The sequence below is a fragment of the Coregonus clupeaformis genome, chromosome 1, assembly GCF_020615455.1.
Source record: "Coregonus clupeaformis isolate EN_2021a chromosome 1, ASM2061545v1, whole genome shotgun sequence".
In the NCBI taxonomy this organism is placed as follows: Eukaryota; Metazoa; Chordata; class Actinopteri; order Salmoniformes; family Salmonidae; genus Coregonus; species Coregonus clupeaformis.
This window is the reverse complement of record NC_059192.1, coordinates 56,629,429-56,647,612: the sequence shown is the minus strand read 5'-3', so window position 1 is coordinate 56,647,612 and position 18,184 is coordinate 56,629,429. Positions and strand designations below refer to the sequence as shown.

The window sequence follows — 18,184 nt, the reverse complement described above, 5'->3', positions numbered from 1 at the left end:
GTGATGGCAAGTGGTGGTTGAATGTTTAAAATGTTATGTGCCTGGTGTGTTTAAGTGCGGTTGGTTGTTTGGTGATGTCACTTACTTGTCCCACACACAATCACACCAAACTAGTCCAATGGAAAAAAGATGGAGAGAGATTAGATAGGTTGCACAGTTATTAGCTTTAAATAAATGCCACCACAGTGGAATTTGAGAACCCCTGGGAAACAAGGCATCTATTCCGAAATGTTAACCATTCTGTTTGATGGGTTTACCGCAAACAGTTTAAACTAATTAAGAAAACTTTTCCAATCCAACAGATTTTGAATAAATATTTTAAGTTGAGATATTTTGTATGTAGAGATTTGTAGTTCATGTTATTACCAGTATCTTAAGTTTTACCCAGTTTGAGAGCTGGTTAGCTGAGTAGCCCGTTCCACTCACAGACCTTGTCATCTCGTATACGGGTTAGAAATGGCAGATTTTGTCAATGATAAGCACCTAAATTGGAACATAGTGGCTGTACAGTAACATGCTATACATGACTTCAGAGCTCCGGTTCTCCGCTTCACAGCGCTGAATGGGTTTTGACTGACAGCCATTATAAACTTCAGCACCGCGTGCGACGAGAAAATGCCCCCATCCCTCCCGCTAATTGGGCTACTTTTGCACATTTGTAAATCGAGAGGATTTGTTCTGAAAAATGAGACATTGAGGACTACACTGCTCAAAAAAATAAAGGGAACACTAAAATAGCACATCCTAGATCTGAATGAATGACATAATCTTATTAAATACTTTTTTCTTTACATAGTTGAATGTGCTGACAACAAAATCACACAAAAATTATCAATGGAAATCAAATTTATCAACCCATGGAGGTCTAGATTTGGAGTCACCCTCAAACCCAGGGCCAACCGCACCAGCATATGGTCTCACAAGGGGTCTGAGGATCTCATCTCGGTACCTAATGGCATTCAGGCTACCTCTGGTGAGCATATGGAGGGCTGTGCGGCCCCCCAAAGAAATGCCACCCCACACCATGACTGACCCACCGCCAAACCGGTCATGCTGGAGGATGTTGCAGGCAGCAGAACGTTCTCCACGGCGTCTCCAGACTCTGTCACGTCTGTCACGTGCTCAGTGTGAACCTGCTTTCATCTGTGAAGAGCACAGGGTGCCAGTGGCGAATTTGCCAATCTTGTTGTTCTCTGGCAAATGCCAAACGTCCTGCACGGTGTTGGGCTGTAAGCACAACCCCCACCTGTGGACGTCGGGCCCTCATACCACCCTCATGGAGTCTGTTTCTGACCGTTTGAGCAGACACATGCACATTTGTGGCCTGCTGGAGGTCATTTTGCAGGGCTCTGGCAGTGCTCCTCCTGCTCCTCCTTGCACAAAGGCGGAGGTAGCAGTCCTGCTGCTGGGTTGTTGCCCTCCTACGGCCTCCTCCACATCTCCTGATGTACTGTCTCCTGGTAGCGCCTCCATGCTCTGGACACTACGCTGACAGACACAGCAAACCTTCTTGCCACAGCTCGCATTGATGTGCCATCCTGGATGAGCTGCACTACCTGAGCCACTTGTGTGGGTTGTAGACTCCGTCTCATGCTACCACTAGAGTGACAGCACCGCCAGCATTGAAAAATGACCAAAACATCAGCCATGAAGCATAGGAACTGAGAAGTGGTCTGTGGTCACCACCTGCAAAACCAGTCCTTTATTGGGGGTGTCTTGCTAATTGCCTATAATTTCCACCTGTTGTCCATTCCATTTGCACAACAGCATGTGACATTTATTGTCAATCAGTGTTGCTTCCTAAGTGGACAGTTTGATTTCACAGAAGTGTGATTGACTTGGAGTTACATTGTGTTGTTTAAGTGTTCCCTTTATTTTTTTTGAGCAGTGTATTATAAACACCACTTTGATGTCATACAAGCAAACCACACACATTTCAATATTTGAAAACTCATGTCATTTACAGTATCAACGTTAATGAGCGCTATTTTTGATCCACAGTTACAAGGATGACATGCGTTATACCCTGGGTTGTCCTGAACAGAATGAGACAATGTTTGTCGTATTGTTAAGCCACGGAACACTCATTTCAATGCACTCATGACTCCATTCTATGCGTACCAAAATTACAATATGTTTGTCTGAAGTGCCTTTTGAAAGCCTAACACTGTAAGATCGTATTTAATAACATAGCTAGCCATGTTGGCAATAGAATAAGCTTTCAAATTATGCCCACCTAAGTGTGCTTGCTTCAGTTCCTCAATGGCAAACCTAGGAGAGCTCGAAAAAACACCTTATAGTTGAAGGCTCTTTCCTTACTTAGGAACTGTGCACTGTTTGGAGAGGTGTGTGGCCACTTGGACACACCCGTTAGACCTCTCACTCAAACCCTTGTAATAGTTTTTTCTTATCTTGCACCTACTCCAAAATGTAAATCAATATTCTTATTATGTGATTGAATGTATCCAGAGTATTTTCACATTTCGTTATTGACAAATGCTTTGAAAAGTACAGTAAATGTAAAATGCACATACAATCAACAGTGTAATATTTGGATTCAGTCTTGTGTCAGGTGAACTGTTGTTTCCTCACCTTTTGGTCCGATAATTTTACCATCATCTCCAAAAAGTTATTTTTAAATTGCTACCATGGGCATGTATTTAGTTCTTCTGGTAGAAACATTCAATTTGGCCCTATCCATATAGGCCAATTTCCATGAGTGTAAGGGGTTAACATTGATAGGAGTGCAGTCAGATATTTGGAACTGAAAATAGCCATAATACTGTAAAATAGTGCTAGTATTCCTTCCTAGATTTTGCTTAATCCTAAATTGCTCTTGTTAGAGTACAACTATGTTGCAAAAAGTCATATTCTCACCCCTCTTGAGAAAATTCAAACAAAGATAAGATGGAAAGAAAATAACTTTCAAGTTCCCCAAAACTTTAATCAACATGGGGTCGTTTTCAAGAATCGTCACCATTTAATAAAAATAGAAGAAGCTCCCATATAGTGTAGATAGTACCATTTAACCTAATTTCTGGTGGCATTAGCTGACAACAAGCAGTGTGCGATCTCCTGTTGGGCTGTTTGGTATCCAGCACTAGAGTGTGACTATCTGGAGTTCAGTGGCCTTGCGGTGAGCTGTGATGACACACGGCACAAAGCTCTTGTTCCTCGACAGACATTGAGGAGAGGTGATGTCAGAAGAACAAATGGAATGTTCTCACTGGGCTAAGAAGGAGTATGTTGTGTTTGCATTGTGGATGTCCAAGCAATGGATCCCCTCTGGGCTTTATGACTTTAACTAAACATAACCATATGCAATCAGGATCCTTAACAGTAGTCTACAAACATTCAATTTTAAAATCTATCCGAAATTTGAATCTATGTACAGTACCAGTCAATAGTTTGGACACACCTACTCATTCAAGGGTTTTTCTTTATTTTTTACTATTTTCTACATTGTAGAATAATAGTGAAGACATCAAAACTATGAAATAACACAAATGGCATCATGTAGTAACCAAAAAATATTAAACAAATCAAAAGTCTTCAAATTTTCAGAATTCTTCAATGTAGCCACCCTTTGCCTTGATGACAGCTTTGCACACTGTTGGCATTCTCTCAACCAGCTTCATGAGGTAGTCACTTGGAATGCATTTCAATTAACAGGTGTGCCTTGTTAAAAGTTAATTTGTTGAATTTCTTTCCTTCTTAATGCGTTTGAGACAATCCAGTTGTGTTTTGACAAGGGAGGGTTGGTATACAGAAGATAGCCCTATTTGGTAAAAGACCAAGTCCATATTATGGCAAGAACAGCTCAAATAAGCAAACAGAAACGACAGTCCATCATTACTTTAAGACATGAAGGTCAGTCAATCCGGAAAGTATCAAGAACTTTTAAAGTTTCTTCAAGTGCAGTCGCAAAAATCATCAAACGCTATGATGAAACTGGCTCTCATGAGCACTGCCACAGGAAAGGAAGACCCAGAGTTACCTCTGCTGCAGAGGATAAGTTCATTAGAGTTACCAGCCTCAGATATTGCAGCCCAAATAAATGCTTCACAGAGTTCAAGTAACAGACACATCTAAACATCAACTGTTCAGAGGAGACTGCGTGAATCACGGCTTCATGGTCGAATTACTGCAAAGAAACCACTACTAAAGGACACCAATAAGAAGTAGAGACTTGCTTGGGCCAAGAAACACGAGCAATGGACATTAGACCGGTGGAAATCTGTCCTTTGGTGTGAATTTTGGTTCCAACCGCCATGTCTTTGTGAGACTCAGAGTAGTTGAATGGATGATCTCCGCATGTGTGGTTCCCACCGTGAAGCATGGAGGAGGAGGTGTGATGGTGTGAGGGTGCTTTTCTGGTGACACGGTCTGTGATTTATTTATAATTCAAGGCACACTTAACCAGCATGGCTACCACAGTATTCTGCAGCGATACGCCATCCCATCTGGTTTGCACTTAGTGGGACTATCATTTGTTTTTCAACAGGACAATGACCCAACACACCTCCAGGCTGTGTAAGGGCTATTTGACCAATAAGGAGAGTGTTGGAGTGCTGCATCAGATGACCTGGCCTCCACAATCACCCGACCTCAACCCAATTGAGATGGTTTTGGATGAGTTGGATCGCAGAGTGAAGGAAAAGCAGCCAATAAGTGCTCAGCATATGTGGGAACTCCTTCAAGACTGTTGGAAAAGCATTCCTCATGAAGCTGGTTGTGAGAATGCCAATAGTGTGCAAAGCTGTCATCAAGGCAAAGGGTGGCTACTTTGAAGAATCTAAAATCTAAAATCTATTTTGATTTGTTTAACATTTTTTGGGTTACTACATTATTTCATATGTGTTATTTCATAGTTTTGATGTCTTCACTATTATTCTACAACGTAGAAAATAGTGAAAAATTAAGAAAAACCCTTGAATGAGAAGGTGTGTCCAAACTTTTGACTGGTACTGTATATATATATTTTTTTATGTCGAATGTAGATTCTGCCTACTGTAGGTTTCCAGAATAGCAGCTCTCCATAGCACTTAAAGGGATATTTTGGTGTTTTGGGTAATTTCTTACTTACCCAGAGTCAGACAAACTCATGGATACCATTTTTATGTATCTGCGTGCAGTTTGAAAGAAGTTGAAGTTAGCATATTGTTAGCTTGGAAGTCTATGGGTATCTACATGGAAATAGACCTAACTTCTCCAAAGCTGGGTGGTTGGTCATTTATAGTCTAACAAAGGTATACAGTGGGGAAAAAAAGTATTTAGTCAGCCACCAATTGTGCAAGTTCTCCCACTTAAAAAGATGAGAGAGGCCTGTAATTTTCATCATAGGTACACGTCAACTATGACAGACAAATTGAGAAAAAATTTCTCCAGAAAATCACATTGTAGGATTTTTAATGAATTTATTTGCAAATTATGGTGGAAAATAAGTATTTGGTCACCTACAAACAAGCAAGATTTCTGGCTCTCACAGACCTGTAACTTCTTCTTTAAGAGGCTCCTCTGTCCTCCACTCGTTACCTGTATTAATGGCACCTGTTTGAACTTGTTATCAGTATAAAAGACACCTGTCCACAACCTCAAACAGTCACACTCCAAACTCCACTATGGCCAAGACCAAAGAGCTGTCAAAGGACACCAGAAACAAAATTGTAGACCTGCACCAGGCTGGGAAGACTGAATCTGCAATAGGTAAGCAGCTTGGTTTGAAGAAATCAACTGTGGGAGCAATTATTAGGAAATGGAAGACATACAAGACCACTGCCTGGGGCGGCAGGTAGCTTAGTGGTTAAGAGCGTAGTGCCAGTAACCGAAAGGTCGCTGGTTCTAATCCCCGAGTTGACTAGGTGAAAAATCTTTCGATGTGCCCTTGAGCAAGGCACTTAACCCTAATTGTTCCTGTAAGTCGCTCTGGATAAGAGCGTCTGCTAAATGACAAAAAAATTATTAATAATAATAATAATAATAATAATAATAATCTCCCTCGATCTGAGGCTCCACGCAAGATCTCACCCCGTGGGGTCAAAATGATCACAAGAACGGTGAGCAAAAATCCCAGAACCACACGGGGGGACCTAGTGAATGACTTGCAGAGAGCTGGGACATAAGTAACAAAGCCTACCATCAGTAACACACTACGCCGCCAGGGACTCAAATCCTGCAGTGCCAGACGTGTCCCCCTGCTTAAGCCAGTACATGTCCAGGCCCATCTAAAGTTTGCTAGAGTGCATTTGGATGATCCAGAAGAGGATTGGGAGAATGTCATATGGTCAGATGAAACCAAAATAGAACTTTTTGGTAAAATCTCAACTCGTCGTGTTTGGAGGACAAAGAATGCTGAGTTGCATCCAAAGAACACCATACCTACTGTGAAGCATGGGGGTGGAAACATCATGCTTTGGGGCTGTTTTTCTGCAAAGGGACCAGGACGACTGATCCGTGTAAAGGAAAGAATGAATGGGGCCATGTATCATGAGATTTTGAGTGAAAACCTCCTTCCATCAGCAAGGGCATTGAAGATGAAACATGGCTGGGTCTTTCAGCATGACAATGATCCCAAACACACCGCCTGGGCAATGAAGGAGTGGCTTCATAAGAAGCATTTCAAGGTCCTGGAGTGGCCTAGCCAGTCTCCAGATCTCAACCCCATAGAAAATCTTTGGAGGGAGTTGAAAGTCCGTGGTGCCCAGCGACAGCCCCAAAACATCACTGCTCTAGAGGAGATCTGCATGGAGGAATGGGCCAAAATACCAGCAACAGTGTGTGAAAACCTTGTGAAGACTTACAGAAAACGTTTGACCTGTGTCATTGCCAACAAAGGGTATATAACAAAGTATTGAGATACTTTTGTTATTTATTTTCCACCATAATTTGCAAATAAATTCATTATTTATTTTGCAAATTAATTTGCAAATAAATTCATTATTTATTTTGTATACATCTGGCCCTTCATTGGACACTGTGTTAACAAACCTCCAAACGAGCTTCAATGCCATACAACACTCCTTCAGTAGCCTCCAACTGCTCTTAAACACTAGTAAAACTAAATGCATGCTCTTCAACCGAACGCTGCTTGCACCCGCCCACCCGACTAGAATCACTACTCTCGACGGGTCTGACCTAGAGTATGTGGACAACTACAAATATCTAGGTGTCTGGTTAGACTGTAAACTCTCCTTCCAGACTCACATTAAGAATCTCCAATCCAAAGTTAAATCTAGAATCGGTTTCCTATTTCGCAACAAAGCCTCCTTCACTCATGCTGCCAAACATGCCCTCGTAAAACTGACTATCCTACCGATCCTTGACTTCGGCGATGTCATTTACAAAATAGCCTCCAACACTCTACTCAGCAAATTGGATGTAGTCTATCACAGTGCCATCCGTTTTGTCTCCAAAGCCCCATATAATACCCACCACTGTGACCTGTACGCTCTTGTTTGCTGGTCCTCACTACATATTCGTCGCCAAACCCACTGGCTCCAGGCCATCTTTAAATCACTGCTAGGCAAATCCCCGCCTTATCTTAGCTCATTGGTCACCATAGCAACACCCACCCGTAGTCTGCGCTCCAGCAGGTATATTTCACTGGTCATCCCCAAAGCCAACACCTCCTTTGGCCGCAATTCCTTCCAGTTCTCTGCTGCCAATGACTGGAACGAAATGCAAAAATCTCTGAAGCTGGAGACACTTATCTCCCTCACTAACTTTAAGCATCAGCTGTCAGAGCACCTTACCGATCACTGCACCTGTACACAGCACATCTGAAATTAGCCCGCCCAACTACCTCATCCCTATATTGTTATTTATTTTGCTCATTTGTACCCCAGTATCTCTATTTGAACATCATCTCTTGCACATCTATCATTCCAGTGTTAATACTAATTGTAATTATTTTGCACTATAGCCTATTTATTGCCTTACCTCCATAACTTGCTACATTTGCACACACTGTATATATATGTATTTCTGTTGTATTTTTGACTTTGTTTTGTTTTACCCCATATGTAACTCTGTGTTGTTGTTTTTATCGCACTGCTTTGCTTTGTCTTGGCCAGGTCGCAGTTGTAAATGAGAACTTGTTCTCAACTGGTTTACCTGGTTAAATAAAGGTGGAAAAAAATAAAATTAAAAGAAATTACAAATCCTACAATGTGATTTTCTGCATTTTTTTTCTAATTTTGTCTGTCATAGTTGACGTGTACCTATGATGAAAATTACAGGCCTCTCTCATCTTTTTATGTGGGAGAACTTGCACAATTGGTGGCTGACTAAATACTTTTTTCCCCACTGTACATGGTAATCAATATTTAATATAAATGTGTTAATTTTACTGATAATCGTCAGAAATGCAATTCTATCAACTTCCACATTTACGGACTACTTTGGGTTCTGCCTACGCTCTCTTCTCACGAGACTTGGTGTGGTTTTGTAAACGAAACTCACGGGTGGCAGCCAGCTGTTGCATACTCTAGTAGCTGAAGTAGCTAGCTTGCTTGCTTATTGTCATCATAACATTTGATAAATCATGTCGGACTTTGAGGTAGAATAATATTTTTATTCAGACATATTTATTTGATCCTGAATTTACTGAGGAGGAACTTGTGCAGTTGGACACTGAGCGAGCACGGAGGGAGGGTGAATCAGCGGAGCCGGTAGACGAGCTACCAGGAGCGGTGGCGAAAGCCAGGTCTGAGAGGGACTGATGGTGCAACTGCGGCCCATGGCAACCGACGATGATTGTTTGTGCAGCCCAGAGTGGGACTTGTTATTACCATCAATTGGGGGGCTTGATATCTACGGCAAAGAAAGCAGCGCACCCAGAGAATGTGTAACAAACCCCGATAACTTTTCTTCCATGTCCCAAAAATAAACTGGAAGAAGCAGCCCATATCTGCTGGACCGAATGGACAGCTGTCTATTGAGTATGACATTATTCTTGCTTGTCCCAGCATGTAGCAAAATATAAGGAAAATGTATTTAACTTTTTTTGTTTTATAATTGCACTCTGATCAAATAGTGTCTTGTCATTAGACTTTTGTTTGTATCTAGCTACTCACAAATAGCATATTTGTTCTCAGTCAATACAGGCTGGTTGCATATCGACTGGTGTTGTTGGGTTTAGCTCAACAGTTTCCCGTGTGTATCAAGAATGGTCTACCTCCCAAAGGACATCCAGCCAACTTTGACACAACCGTGGGAAGCATTGCAGTCCACATGGGCCAGCATCCTCGTGGAACACTTTCGACACCTTGTAGAATCCATGCCCCGACGGATTGAGGCTGTTCTGAGGCCAAAAGGGGGTGCAGCTCAATATTAGGAAGGTGTTCCTAATGTTTTGTACACTCAGTATACAATACACAGTATAGACAATTCACATAATTAAAAGGTAAAATATACAATAAAGTAGACATTACCAAGTAGGTATGGTGGTGCTTTTATGTACAGTAGTAGCCTACAGTGAATGGATTATTATAATATTATTTTGAGATACAGAGTCATAATGACCAGAGGCTAACTAACAAATTATGTTACATTAGAACAGTGGTCACCAGTTGGTCGATCTCCAATGCATTCCTAGTCGATCACCAAACATTTCTGTAAAGAACCCAATGATAAAGCATTGCGTTCCTTTTTTTTCGCGCTATTGGCTGTAAGCGCACTTGATTCAGCAGCCCTAGCGCCGTGAAGGCACAGTGTCCCCATTTTGAACCATTTAATGTGTCTGAAGGTAGACCTCTGCCTACCCGGCAGGCCCAGAGAAGAACCACTGGCCAATCAGATGGCTCAGGTCACCGTGTCTGCACAGTTTCCTCGAGCCATAGACTTTAATCCTCGAATGCAAAGCAATGTTGATACTGTGAGATTTCAAAACTTTTAAAACCATGTCTAGAGAGAGACTCAGCGAATACAGCAAAGAGCTGCTGTTTTTGAGTAAGTTTGTGTTTAAGTTGTTATTCAGCACTGTCAACACTTTAAGCCATTAAAATGCGTGTTCTCCTTACTTTCACTCACACTACAACCAGCACTGCATCTGCATTGAAGGAGTATAGCAACGTGTTCCGATAAGCTTGCATTGTTATTATTAGCGGCTTGTGTCATTTTTAATGTTGAGGAATATTTCACTTTCTATGGTCATAGCAGTAACAACATGAATTGGTGCATGAGGCAGAAATAATGGAGTGCGACTTGAGTTTCGGCATCAGCTTGAAGACTGTGTCCCCTTTTCTCAGTGGAGAGAGGGAGAGCAGAGGGACGGTGAGTCGGGTGAGAGGCAGCCTCACCGCTACTCCCTCCCTCCCCTCAGCCTGACCATCAGATGCAGGTCATCAGTCCAGTAAAAAAAAAATATCTAATTGTTATGCTCACTCAGCTGTGCCTCACTAGTAATACAACAAATGATATATTACCAGTGTGAACATATACAGTGGGGAAAAAAAGTATTTAGTCAGCCACCAATTGTGCAAGTTCTCCCACTTAAAAAGATGAGAGAGGCCTGTAATTTTCATCATAGGTACACGTCAACTATGACAGACAAATTGAGGGAAAAAAATCCAGAAAATCACATTGTAGGATTTTTAATGAATTTATTTGCAAATTATGGTGGAAAATAAGTATTTGGTCACCTACAAACAAGCAAGATTTCTGGCTCTCACAGACCTGTAACTTCTTCTTTAAGAGGCTCCTCTGTCCTCCACTCGTTACCTGTATTAATGGCACCTGTTTGAACTTGTTATCAGTATAAAAGACACCTGTCCACAACCTCAAACAGTCACACTCCAAACTCCACTATGGCCAAGACCAAAGAGCTGTCAAAGGACACCAGAAACAAAATTGTAGACCTGCACCAGGCTGGGAAGACTGAATCTGCAATAGGTAAGCAGCTTGGTTTGAAGAAATCAACTGTGGGAGCAATTATTAGGAAATGGAAGACATACAAGACCACTGATAATCTCCCTCGATCTGGGGCTCCACGCAAGATCTCACCCCGTGGGGTCAAAATGATCACAAGAACGGTGAGCAAAAATCCCAGAACCACACGGGGGGACCTAGTGAATGACCTGCAGAGAGCTGGGACCAAAGTAACAAAGCCTACCATCAGTAACACACTACGCCGCCAGGGACTCAAATCCTGCAGTGCTAGACGTGTCCCCCTGCTTAAGCCAGTACATGTCCAGGCCCGTCTGAAGTTTGCTAGAGTGCATCCAGAAGAGGATTGGGAGAATGTCATATGGTCAGATGAAACCAAAATATAACTTTTTGGTAAAAACTCAACTCGTCGTGTTTGGAGGACAAAGAATGCTGAGTTGCATCCAAAGAACACCATACCTACTGTGAAGCATGGGAGTGAAAACATCATACTTTGGGGCTGTTTTTCTGCAAAGGGACCAGGACGACTGATCCGTGTAAAGGAAAGAATGAATGGGGCCATGTATCGTGAGATTTTGAGTGAAAACCTCCTTCCATCAGCAAGGGCATTGAAGATGAAACGTGGCTGGGTCTTTCAGCATGACAATGATCCCAAACACACCGCGCGGGCAACGAAGGAGTGGCTTCGTAAGAAGCATTTCAAGGTCCTGGAGTCTCCAGATCTCAACCCCATAGAAAATCTTTGGAGGGAGTTGAAAGTCCGTGTTGCCCAGCGACAGCCCCAAAACATCACTGCTCTAGAGGAGATCTGCATGGAGGAATGGGCCAAAATACCAGCAACAGTGTGTGAAAACCTTGTGAAGACTTACAGAAAACGTTTGACCTGTGTCATTGCCAACAAAGGGTATATAACAAAGTATTGAGAAACTTTTGTTATTGACCAAATACTTATTTTCCACCATAATTTGCAAATAAATTCATTAAAAATCCTACAATGTGATTTTCTGGATTTTTTTTCCTCATTTTGTCTGTCATAGTTGACGTGTACCTATGATGAAAATTACAGGCCTCTCTCATCTTTTTAAGTGGGAGAACTTGCACAATTGGTGGCTGACTAAATACTTTTTTCCCCACTGTACCTACATTTTTTAAATATAATTTCAAAATGGTCTGAAAAGAACAGCATTTGCAAGGCAATTCAAACATAGCAATATGCAGTGATAATGTATTGGGCCTATAGCTTACGGCACAAAACTCATTGCTACGTAATTGTTTTAAATTGGTTAATGTTGTATAGGCTTACGTTGAAGTCATGTTTAAAAAATAATAATCTGAGTGGTACAGTAGATCTCTGCTTGCATTTTGACTCAGTGATCTTGACTCACCACTGCATTAGTGTGTTTGTATTTGGTTGTAGTACAAGGAGGACCTTGTCCATGGATATCGGGGGTGTTGGGGTGTCAGAATAGCCCCGAAGTGTCCTTGAATCTTGATGTGTGTGCTTCAATGATGTCCTCCTTGCTGGGTTTTGGGTTGGGGCTATTTTGGCAGCCAGACGACGGCCTCTTCCACAGGATTTGGGCTCCCAGTATTTGTCCATGCATCTCTGCAGGACACGCTCTATCAGGTCATTCCTGAATCTTTGAGTGGTGGGCTGATATATTGGCCGTGCAATCCATTGTTTTGATTGTTTTGGGTAGACAACGTTGAATCTTGGAGTGCCTGAAATGAGGAAAGAGAAGATGATAAACCAGTGAATACAATCTAAACACAAAGACGTTGCCATACATATAGAAAGAACATATGGAACACCTCTTGGTTTGCTACATTGCATTCAGGCTGGATTCAGTGGATCAGATTTGTGTATTATAGTAATTAGTGTAGTTAGTGGATATAGTCAGGCCCCACACTAAAAAAGTGAGGTTGCAAGTTTATCAACTTTCAAAGCAGAATTACTTTCCCAATGTTCCTCAACTGTAGTGTATTATATACCATTTTCTAGCTCTGAGTCTATACTTTTATCCAATTTAAAAAAACACAATTTCAAATTTTGCTACATAAGATCGAGCTGGTTGGTCAAATGTAATCTTAGTCCTGTATTGACGCTTTGCCTGTTTGATGGTTCTTCAGAGGGCAAAACTGAATCAATGTTTTGGAAGATCACGATGATTTAATGAATATTCTACATAACAGAACCAATTATAATAGCTTAGTATAATGTTACTGTCACACTAAAAACACCACCTCGTTTCTCATGAGATTTTAGGATGGTCAGCTGAATAATCCCCCCAAAATTCTCATGTGGCCAAAACTGCAAATGTCTTGAAAAATCATCATGTTGTCCCACATTTGGGTATATTAAATGTGCTCACCCTACATGGACAGCCTATTCACAACAAAATTGACAGGCCTATCTAATTTTATCATGAGTACAGCTAGCTACAATTCAATCAGTCAAATAATGTTAGATCATCATCACATTTACCCCCATTCCACTTTGTTCTGGCATGCGTAGAATGCCCAGTGATGGGACTTCTGTATCCCTCAGGAAATGTCTCATCTTGGTTTGTCAGTTCCATCCTCTCATAACAGTCCCTCTGTAAAAGAGATTATCAGAGCAAACTACTAACTTTCTGAGGTCCTTGGTTGGAGTGTTGTTATCTATATTCAAGGTACTAGCCATATTTTCAATCGGTCCGGATCATTCAATTGAAGTTTGTGAAAGATAATACCTGACCACTTCCTTGGTTTGTTATTGCAAGTTTGGTAGTGATGGTAGAACATCAATTTAACACAAGTCTCACCACACTTAGCCACACTTAGCTATGAGGGCTAGCTTGCTACTTTCTAACGTAAGCTACCTAATAGCTAGAAAATACATCCAGCAGTGTCAACAATCTTCACAGTCAAGGCTGCGGGGTAAAAATATTGCAATGGCAGTCTGTTGATGTACAGTTCAAGTCGGAAGTTTACATACACCTTAGCCAAATACATTTAAACTCCGTTTTTCACAATTCCTGACATTTAATCCTAGTAAAAAATACCCTGTCTTAGGTCAGTTAGGATCACCACTTTATTTTAAGAATGTGAAATGTCAGAATAATAGTAGAGAGAATGATTTAATTCAGCTTTTATTTCTTTCATCACATTCCCAGTGGGTCCGAAGTTTACATACACTCAATTAGTATTTGGTAGCATTGCCTTTAAATTGTTTAACTTGGGTCAAACGTTTCGGGTAGCCTTCCACAAGCTTCCCAAAATAAGTTGGGTGAATTTTGGCCCATTCCTCCTGACAGAGCTGGTGTAACTGAGTCAGGTTTGTAGGCCTCCTTGCTCGCACACACCTTTTCAGTTCTGCCCACAAATGTTCTATAGGATTGAGGTCAGGGCTTTGTGATGGCCACTCCAATACCTTGACTTTGTTGTCCTTAAGCCATTTTGCCACAACTTTGGAAGTATGCTTGGGGTCATTGTCCATTTGGAAGACCCATTTGCGACCAAGCTTTAACTTCCTGACTGATGTCTTGAGATGTTGCTTCAATATATCCACATCATTTTCCTTCCTCATGATGCCATCTCTTTTGTGACATGCACCAGTTCCTCCTGCAGCAAAGCACCCCCACAGCATGATGCTGCCACCCCCGTGCTTCACAGTTGGGATGGTGTTCTTCGGCTTGCGAGCATTCCCCTTTTTCTTCCAAACATAACAATGGTCATTATGGCCAAACAGTTCTATATTGGTTTCATCAGACCAGAGGACATTTCTCCAAAAAGTATGATCTTTGTCCCCATGTGCAGTTGCAAACCATAGTCTGGCTTTTTTATGGCGGTTTTGGAGCAGTGGCTTCTTCCTTGCTGAGCGGCCTTTCAGGTTATGTTAATATAGGACTCGTTTCACTGTGGATATAGATACTTTTGTACTTGTTTCCTCCAGCATCTTCACAAGGTCCTTTGCTGTTGTTCTGGGTTTGATTGGCACTTTTCGCACCAAAGTTTGTTCATCTCTAGGAGACAGAATGCGTCTCCTTCCTGAGCGGTATGACGGCTGCGTGGTCTCATGGTGTTTATACTTGTGTACTATTGTTTTTACAGATGAACAAGGTACCTTCAGGCGTTTGGAAATTGCTCCCAAGGATGAACCAGACTTGTGGAGGTCTACAATTGTTTTTCTGAGGTCTTGGCTGATTTCTTTTGATTTTCCCATGATGTCAAGCAAAGAGGCACTGAGTTTGAAGGTAGGCCTTTAAATACATCCACAGGTACACCTCCAATTGACTCAAATTATGTCCATTAGCCTATCAGTAGCTTCTAAAGCCATGACATAATTTTCTGGAATTTTCCAAGCTGTTTAAAGGCACAGTCAACTTAGTGTATATAAACTTCTGACCCACTGGAATTGTGATACAGTGAATTCTAATGGAAATAATCTGTCTGTAAACAATTGTTGGAAAAATTATTTGTGTCTTGCACAAAGTAGATGTCCTAACTGACTTGCTAAAACTATAGTTTGTTAACAAGAAATTTGTGGAGTGGTTGAAAAACGAGTTTTAATGACTCCGACCTAAGAGTATGTAAACTTCCGGCTTCAACTGTACTCCTTCTTCTTCTGTGGGGTTTGTCGTTGATGTACTGATCTCACACTTTGCTTACTTAATATCTAGCAAAACTGGCCAGCTGTGTTGACACTCATGCACAGCCTATCCTTGTGCGCACCGTCACAGTGGATGAATGAAATGCATGGTTCAGAAAAATTATTAAAAATGAAATGTTTTTCTATAACTATAATCAAAATATAAACTGTAAAGAATACTTAGAGAACAAAGTGCCCAGCTTTGGAGTAGTTAGGTCTATTTCCCTGCTTTTGAGAGGAGATGGCTAGTAGATACCCAGAGACTTCCAGCAATTTTGCTAAGCTAACGATATGCTACCTTCAATGTCCTTCAAACTGCACGCAGACATAAAAATGGTATCCATAAGTTTGTCTGACTCTGGGTAAGTACAGTAGGAAAATACCCAAAATACCAAATTATCCCTTTAAGTCATTTATTCATTTAGTCATTTTTTTTTTTAGCAGACGCTCTTATCCAGAGCGACTTACAGGAGCAATTAGGGTTAAGTGCCTTGCTCAAGGGCACATCGACAGATTTTTCACCTAGTCGGCTCGGGGATTAGAAGCCTAGTTACTCTCATACTTGTCTACATTTGGGTACACTTCCGAACAGCAGAGCAGCCTTAGCCCTCAGTCAACTTAATGGTCACTTCCCTATCCGGCTTAGTCTATAGCCTAAGAACATCACCAGTGAAGAGCATGGTATATCTCAAAGTGCTAGTATTGCCCTGGCAGTTGGCCACAGTTAAAGCAGTACTTAGTCCCTTAAATATGGGGCGGCCACATCAAAGCCGGCCCCGGTTAACTGACACGTGCTCAGTTTCCTAACAGAGGGGACATTTTGATACTTAATGATGCTTACGCTAGAAAATGACATTAACGCTAAGCCAGCTGATAAAGGCGGCCAAATTTCACCTGTTGTGCGTCAAGCTATTTATCATACAATCTGTCAGGAGGTTGGTCCTGTAGGATAGCACCGGCTGTTTTCTGCAAGGATCAAATGGGGTGAGTTTAGTGAAAAAACAATGCTTTGGAGTAAGTGATTTTGAGAGATTACCTTGATTTGGTTGTTCAAGTAAACGTGAAAGAAATAGAAAATTAGAGAAAATAATTAGATCCATTTTCACTTTGATCTCAAAGTTTATGGGATCTATATCAGGAAATGTGAAACATTTGTGTAAAGTAGCATATCATTTGATCTATTGTGACCAGTATCATCTCCTAAATCTTGTCCAGCTCCACCACTAAGGCCTGACTGTCTTCCATCTGCGTAACAATATCTTGTGACTAGTCTTCAACTGAACTTCAATCCAACTTTCACTCTGTGTTCCAGTCAGAGACTCGTACTCAGTCTCAGTGCATACATGTAGCTGCATGTGTCTTCTCTTTGAATAATCTGGTGCCTTGCCTTTCACATTTGATGGATTGATTTTATGTCAGGCCAGATTAGTGTAACTAAAGCAGTTCCTCAGTACCAGCCCTAAGGAGAATGCTCTGTGCTATACGTTCATTTCTCCTCATATTTGTTGTGAGGTGAGACTTGAGTGATGTGGATAATAAATAGTGGGTAGTGGCACAATACTATATTCTATTAAGATAGTGTGTGTAAATAAATGCAGTACAGTAGAGAAGGGGTGGAATGTAGAGATAACTGGAGTTTAAATCACTGCCTGTTCAATTCAGTTTAATTCCACATCATATTCAGACACCATTTCCTCTAGGGACATAGATATACACATTTCTGCTCAAATATACATGACAGTAGTGGTACATAAAATATCCTAAGAATACATTTCTGTTGAATTAACCAATGATTTCAGACTTTTCATAACATAACAAGATATGTTATCTTATTTTTATTACCTATAGTGGTGTACATGTTGTCTGCATTCCTGGGGTGTTATTACTCAGATCTCTAAGGGTCTCTAGCTCTGTTTCATCTCAGGCTGCTACAGTGTTAGGGGAGTGTAGCTCTGAAGCTATAGCCACCCATTTGAGGAGTCAAAGGTGATTCATAGGCTGGTGAGACTGCTTGAAAGCCGAGATGGTGTTGCATAACCGGGGAAGCTAAATTAATCTGCCGGAATCAAACTGTGCCTCGGGGGTCTTCTAGACCAACAATGCTGCTCCTGCAATTTAAGTAAGATCTGTTACATCACTAGGCTCTCTTCCTACTCACAAATATCAATACAGAAAGGCTTGGTTATTGTACTGTTATAAGCTAGTGACGTTAAGGACACACTTTGCTAAGGCTAATCCAAAACCCTATAGAAAGATGAAGAAAAGGTTTCCTCTAATACAGTACATTATAAAACTGGTGGTTTGGATCCTGGATGCTGATAGGACGAGCAGTGTTCCAAGCCGTGCTGTATTGGCCGTCACAGACACTCCTATGGCTGCTAACAGTTCGATCTGAAAAATATCACCGCGCCTCCATAAGAATATCATGTTCATGTTGCAGTTCGAATCATCTCTTGTATTTATCTCAAGTCGCATATTATTTCTTCTTGCCTGGCATTTAGTTTGGTACAGCTTGTTCGACCTCGGAAACAATGTTTCATCTTTTAATTTCAATCTCTGTAGTACCATATGAACGAGACAACTTTTTCTGAGCCAGTTGAAATCACGCATCAACATCATTATCATGGACATATCCAAGTAAATGCCAATAGAAAATAAGCTCAAGCGAAA

The 18,184-nt window shown here is 41.3% G+C and overlaps 1 protein-coding gene across 1 annotated transcript in view; it reads left to right on the top strand.

Annotated features, from left to right (window-relative positions):
* The window catches only part of LOC121535346 (E3 ubiquitin-protein ligase NEURL1-like), a 104,078-nt gene that overhangs the window by 11,535 nt on the left and 74,359 nt on the right, over positions 1-18,184 (top strand). The gene's annotated exons all lie outside the window — the stretch shown is intronic.